Raw genomic sequence first — 6,075 nt, 5'->3', positions numbered from 1 at the left:
TTGGAAGATGAAGAAAAGACAGCTTTTATCACTAATCGTGGCCTTTACTGCTACAGGGTTATGCCGTTCGGCCTCAAGAACGCGGGCGCAACCTATCAGCGACTGGTGAACAAATCTTCAAGGAGCAGATCGATCGAAACATGGAGGTTTACGTGGACGATATGCTCGTGAAAAGCAGGTCTTCCGGAAATCATGTCGCCGACCTCGAGGAAACCTTTGGCGCTCTTCGAAAGTACAGAATGAAGCTGAACCTGACCAAATGCGCTTTTGGGGTAACCTTAGGAAAGTTCCTGGGCTTCATGGTATCGGGGCGCGGGATTGAGGCCAATCCGAAGAAATTTGCGCCATCCAAAATATGACCGCCCCAAGGTCGATCAGGAGGTTCAGTGCCTCACGGGGAGGATTGCGGCTCTTAATCGCTTTGTCGCGAGGTCGGCCGAACGATGTTTGCCCATCTTCCAACCCTCAAGCAGCCGAAGAACTTCTGTTGGACCTCTGATGCCAACAGGCATTCGAAGAATTAAAAGGCTACCTTAGCTCACCCCACTGCTGCGAAGCCCGAACCTGGGGAGAACTATTTTTGTACCTGGCAGTCTCTCCCACAGCCCTCGCAGCTGTCCTTGTCAAAGAAGAAATGAAAGTCCAGCGGTCGGTCTACTACATTAGCCGTGCGCTGAGGGACACCGAGACCAGGTATACCAAATTAGAAAAACTGACCTACGCCTTGTTGATTGCAGCTCGGAGACTCCGACCTTACTTTCAAGGGCACACGGTGACGCTACTCACCGATCAACCGATCAAGGCGGTTTTGCACCGAGCTGATACCTCTGGAAGAATGGCGAAATGGGCAATCGAGCTCACAGAATTCGACATCAACTACAAACCTAGACCAGCAATAAAGGCCCAAATATTGGCAGATTTCATAGTAGAGTGCACTATCCCCGAGGAGGCCAAACCCGAGCAAAGCAAAGTTGACGACCTGAAGACTCAACCGAACTCCCCCAACAAAGAAGCCAGTCCCTCCGATTGCTTTTGAACCCTCTATGTGGACGGATCTTCCAGCATGGCGGGTGCGGGTGCAGGACTGATCTTGGTCAGCCCGGAGGGAGTCATCGCGGAGTACGCTCTGCATTTTGAGTTTCCCGCAACAAACAATGGAGCGGAATATGAAGCTCTGATTGCAGGATTAAGGGTCGCCAAAGAGCTCGAAATAGGTCAACTCCGGGTGCATAGCGACTCCCAACTTGTGGTGGGGCAAGTCAGCGGGAGCTATGAAGCACGGGAGGACAGCATGGCCAAATATCTTAAGAAGGTGAAGGAGTTCACCCCTACCTTTAGCAGTTTCGACATCAGGCAAATTCCAAGGTCAGAGAATACCAGGGCCGATCTTCTCTCCAAACTGGCGACATCGGCTCCGACCGAACTGCCCAAAGACGTCCTCTTTGAAGTTTTAAAACATCCGAGTACGGAAGAGCCGCGGCCCGTAATGGAGATCGACCATGAGCCCAGCTGGGTCGACCCACTGACAACCTACCTTAAAGATGGGATTCTCCCCCAGGACGCGAAAGAGGCCCGAAAACTCCGAAATCAAGCCTCCCGGTACATCCTTTATGAGGGCAAATTGTACAAAAGATCATACTCCTTGCCCCTCTTAAGGTGTCTCTGGCCCTCAGAAGCTGACTACGCTTTATGGGAAGTACACGAGGGAGCTTGCGGAAGCCATTTGGGTGCCAGATCTTTATCCCACAAGCTACTCCGCCAAGGGTATTACTGGCCAACAATGCATCATGATTCGATCGAATATGTCAAAAAGTGTGATCGATGCCAGAGATACGCCAACATCCAGAGACAACCTGCTACCGAGCTCACACCCTTGAGTGCCCCATGGCCTTTTGCACAGTGGGGGATGGATATTCTTGGCCCCTTTCCCATGGCGTCCGATCAAAGGAAGTTTCTCCTTGTAGCGATCGACTACTTCACCAAATGGGTCGAGGCCGAGCCACTAGCAAAAATCACAGAAGCGAAAGTACAGGATTTCGTCTGAAAATCAATCGTATGCAGGTTCGGTTTGCCTAGAACCCTAATCACTGATAATGGATGGCAATTCGCGGGAGCCAGATTCGCTGAATTCTGTGAAGATCTAAACATCTCCCACAACTTCACAGCAGTGGCCCATCCTCAGGCGAACGGTGAAGCTGAGGTAACTAACAGAACCCTTTTGCAGGGGATTAAGACAAGGCTCGAAAAAGCAAAAGGAACTTGGGTGGACGAACTTTATCATGTGCTATGGGCATATCGAACCACCCAGAGGTTGCCTACAGGGGAGACTCCCTTTGCTTTAGCCTTTGGTACGGAAGCCGTCATCCCGATCGAGCTTAAACTCCCGTCGGCACGAGTCATGGCATTCGACGAACCCCAAAACGCACAAAGTCTCAGAGCCAACCTCGACCTGCTGGAAGAAAGGCCGGAGGTTGCTCAGGTTCGAATGGCAGCCTACAGACAGAAAGTTGCCCGCTATTACAACGCCCGAGTCAAGAACAAGGCATTTAAAGTAGGAGATCTAGTGCTCCGACGAGCTGCTGTCTCGCAACCACAGGGCCAGGGAAAACTTGCCCCAAACTGGGAAGGACCTTACGAGGTCAAGGAAGTAGTCCGGCCCGGCACTTATTATCTTAAGGAGCTCGGAGGAGCCGACCTCCCACGACCATGGAGCTTAGAAAACTTACGGATGTACTACTAGTAATTTCGTCTTAATCAAAAAATGCGTGCCCATATGTCTTGGGACAATTCAAGCAGACTGTAGGGCAACCTCATAAAGTCGAAGGCCCGGTTCTTTTAGACCGGATGGGGGAGAGGCCTCGCAACGCCCATATGTGCCCCCACAGCCCTGTTAGGGACAGGAGGAGAACCTCGCCCTAACTTGAGCAAAGTCGAAGGCCCGGTTCTTTTAGACCGGATGGGGGGAGAGGCCTCGCAACGCCCATATGTGCCCCCACAGCCCTGTTAGGGACAGGAGGAGAACCTCGCCCTAACTTGAGCAAAGTCGAAGGCCCGATTCTTTTAGACCGGATGGGGGGAGAGGCCTCGCAACGCCCATATGTGCCCCCACAGCCCTGTTAGGGACAGGAGGAGAACCTCGCCCTAACTTGAGCAAAGTCGAAGGTCCGATTCTTTTAGACCGGATGGGGGGAGAGGCCTCGCAACGCCCATATGTGCCCCCGCAGCCCTGTTAGGGACAGGAGGAGAACCTCGCCCTAACTTGAGCAAAGTCGAAGGCCCGGTTCTTTTAGACCGGATGGGGGGAGAGGCCTCGCAACGCCCATATGTGCCCCCGCAGCCCTGTTAGGGACAGGAGGAGAACCTCGCCCTAATTTGAGCAAAGTCGAAGACCCGGATCTTTTAGACCGGATGGGGGGAGAGGCCTTACAACGCCCCAATGTGCCCCCACAGCCGTGTCAGGAACAGGAGGAGAACCTCGTCCTGACTCGAAGACCCGGTTCTTTTAGATCGGATGGGGAAGAGACCCCACAGCGCCCCAAAGCGCCCCCGCCAGCCAGGCTGGTAACGCGAGGAGGACCTCACGCCGGCTCGAGCAAAATGAAAGGTCCAGACTCCTACGGGAGCCGGATTCCAACGACAAAGAAGACTTCCCCCAGACTCCTACAGGAGCCAGGTTCCAACGATAAAGAAGACTTCCCCCGGACTCCTACGGGAGTCGGGTTCCAACGATAAAAAAGATTCCACCCGGACTCCTACTGAGGCCGGGTTCCATCCGCAATGCCAAGGAAGACTTCACCCGGACTCCTACGGGAGCCGGGCTCCATCGCCGACATTAGCTACAGGACAACCCCGCCCGGACTTCTACGGAAGCCGGACTTTGCCTATGACTTTGATTGCAGGAAAACTTTGCCCTGACTCCTACGAGAGCCGGTTCGGGCTACCAAGGGAGCCGAACTTAGCTCCAACCTCAGCGAAGAAAAATCCAAGCAAAAAAGGAAAGCAAACAGTGCCCGAAGGCAACGGAAGCTTGAACCCCCAAATCCAAGCCCTAGGAGGGACTTCGGGCCCGAAGGGCCCCAAGCGAACCTGCAGCCATCGACGGAATAACAATCGGGTATCTTCGAACGGCATAAAGGCCGAAAAGGAGCTCGGCAAACGACAACCCCACATGAACAGAAGAGTTCGTCAATGACCTTGGGACGACGTGAAAAAGAAAAGAAGAAGAGAAGGAAGAAAGAGGAAGATGAAGAAGTTCGACAGACAACTATTTTATGCGAGATACAGACGAAGGTAACAAAATCTCTTTTTCATTTAATAGGAGTATACGTCACAGGACCCTGTGGGTCAGAAAAAAAAAAAAAAAGAAGAGAAGATACACGTCATCGCAAGTCTCGCAAGCACGGTTCGGGCAGGACGAATCGGAGGCCGCTCCGAGCTACGAGCTCCTCTCTCCGTCTCTATCCTTCTCAGTCGCGTTCTCCAGTGCGTGTAACATCTCTCACCCCATCTCGCCTCATTCTGTCTCCGAAGTCTCAACCCTAGCGGGAAAAGGGTGGGATAGATCTCCGGAGACGGTAAGGGCAACGGCGGCAGTAGCGAAGACCTGTTTCAAGAAGAACCGGAGTCACCTCGAAAGCGGCAGCGACGCCAGAGATGTGCCTCATCTCCGAATGCCCCACAACAGCCACCACCCAAAATGCTCCGGCAAGGTCGGCATGCGCTACTTCCACCGTCCCCGCAACAAGTTCCACTGCCCCACCGTCGACGCCGACCGCCTCCGGTCCCTCGGCCCCGACGGCATTAAGGATCCCGTCATGGCTTATGACGGCAGCTCTGCCCTCTTGACCGGTGTCACCCCGCCTTGCTACTCCAAAATTTGCGGGCAGAATAACTTCACCGACAGCCCCCGTTACTAAACCCCTGTTGTTGAAGGAATTCTTCCCCGAGCCCCCTTTAAAACGACGGAGATTCTCACCGGACGCCATTCTCCTCCTCACCTTCCTCCAAGCCCTAAAAATCCCCTCAAGAACAGCCTCCAGGGTAGAGGACATGGTGTGGAAACCCTCAGAGAAGAATTGGGGGGGGGCTGAAGGGGGAAAGGACTGGTGCGAGAGAGGCAAAACTCTCAGACGAAAGAAAAGCGCCAAGATGAAGCTGTGAAGGGACGGAGGGGTTTAAATAGCCGACGGATCCTAGCGCAGTTATGGCGGCGAGTATTCCTGGGCCAGCTGGTGTGTGCCGCGTGTCGCGCTTATCCCCTTCATTGCTATCGAGGGTTGACCGCTCGCAAATTTTCGTGGCACGGTGCTTGGGATCGCATTTCAACGGGGGTTCCGAAAAGACTCTTCAGGTCACCTTCGCCGAAAAGTGGGCTCTGACGTATGCACATTAAATGCCAAAATATCTGGAGGCAGCAGTGCGCAGGATTCGAAGGGACGGTTCCGGCTGTACCCATCTCTCTCTCTGTACTTCCTTCGTTTGAAATTCAAACTCGAAAGTAGGGGGGCTAGTGTTGGGTATAAAATACCCACAGTCGAAACCCCCAGCGGAATCGACGACGGAGCAGCGCAGCTCCGCCCGGACTCCTACTTCGAGCAGAACGGCTCCGCCCGGACTCCTACGGGAGCCGGGCTCCGCCTTCGACATCAACAGCAGCACGGCTCCGCCCGGACTCCTACGGGAGCCGGGCTCCGCCTTCGACTTAGAGCAGCACGACTCCGCCCGGACTCCTACGGGAGCCGGGCTCCGCCTTCGACTTCGAGCAGCACGGCTCCGCCCAGACTCCTACGGGAGCCGGGCTCCGCCTTCGACATCAACAGCAGCTCAGCTCCGCCCGGACTCCTACGGGAGCCGGGCTCCGCCTTCGACATCAACAGCAGCTCGGCTCCGCCCGGACTCCTACGGGAGCCGGACTCCGCCTTCGACATCAACTGCAGCACGGCTCCGCCTCCGACATCAACTGCAGCACAGCTCCGCCCAGACTCCTACGGGAGCCGGGCTCCGCTCTCAAAATCAGCTGCTGGTAAGCTCCGTCCGGACTCCTACGGGAGCCGAACTTCATCTTTAACTTTGATT

Source organism: Elaeis guineensis, chromosome 5 (genome assembly GCF_000442705.2).
Source record: "Elaeis guineensis isolate ETL-2024a chromosome 5, EG11, whole genome shotgun sequence".
NCBI classification, from domain to species: Eukaryota; Viridiplantae; Streptophyta; class Magnoliopsida; order Arecales; family Arecaceae; genus Elaeis; species Elaeis guineensis.
The sequence above is the reverse complement of the archived record's forward strand: the minus strand, read 5'-3'. Positions refer to the sequence as shown.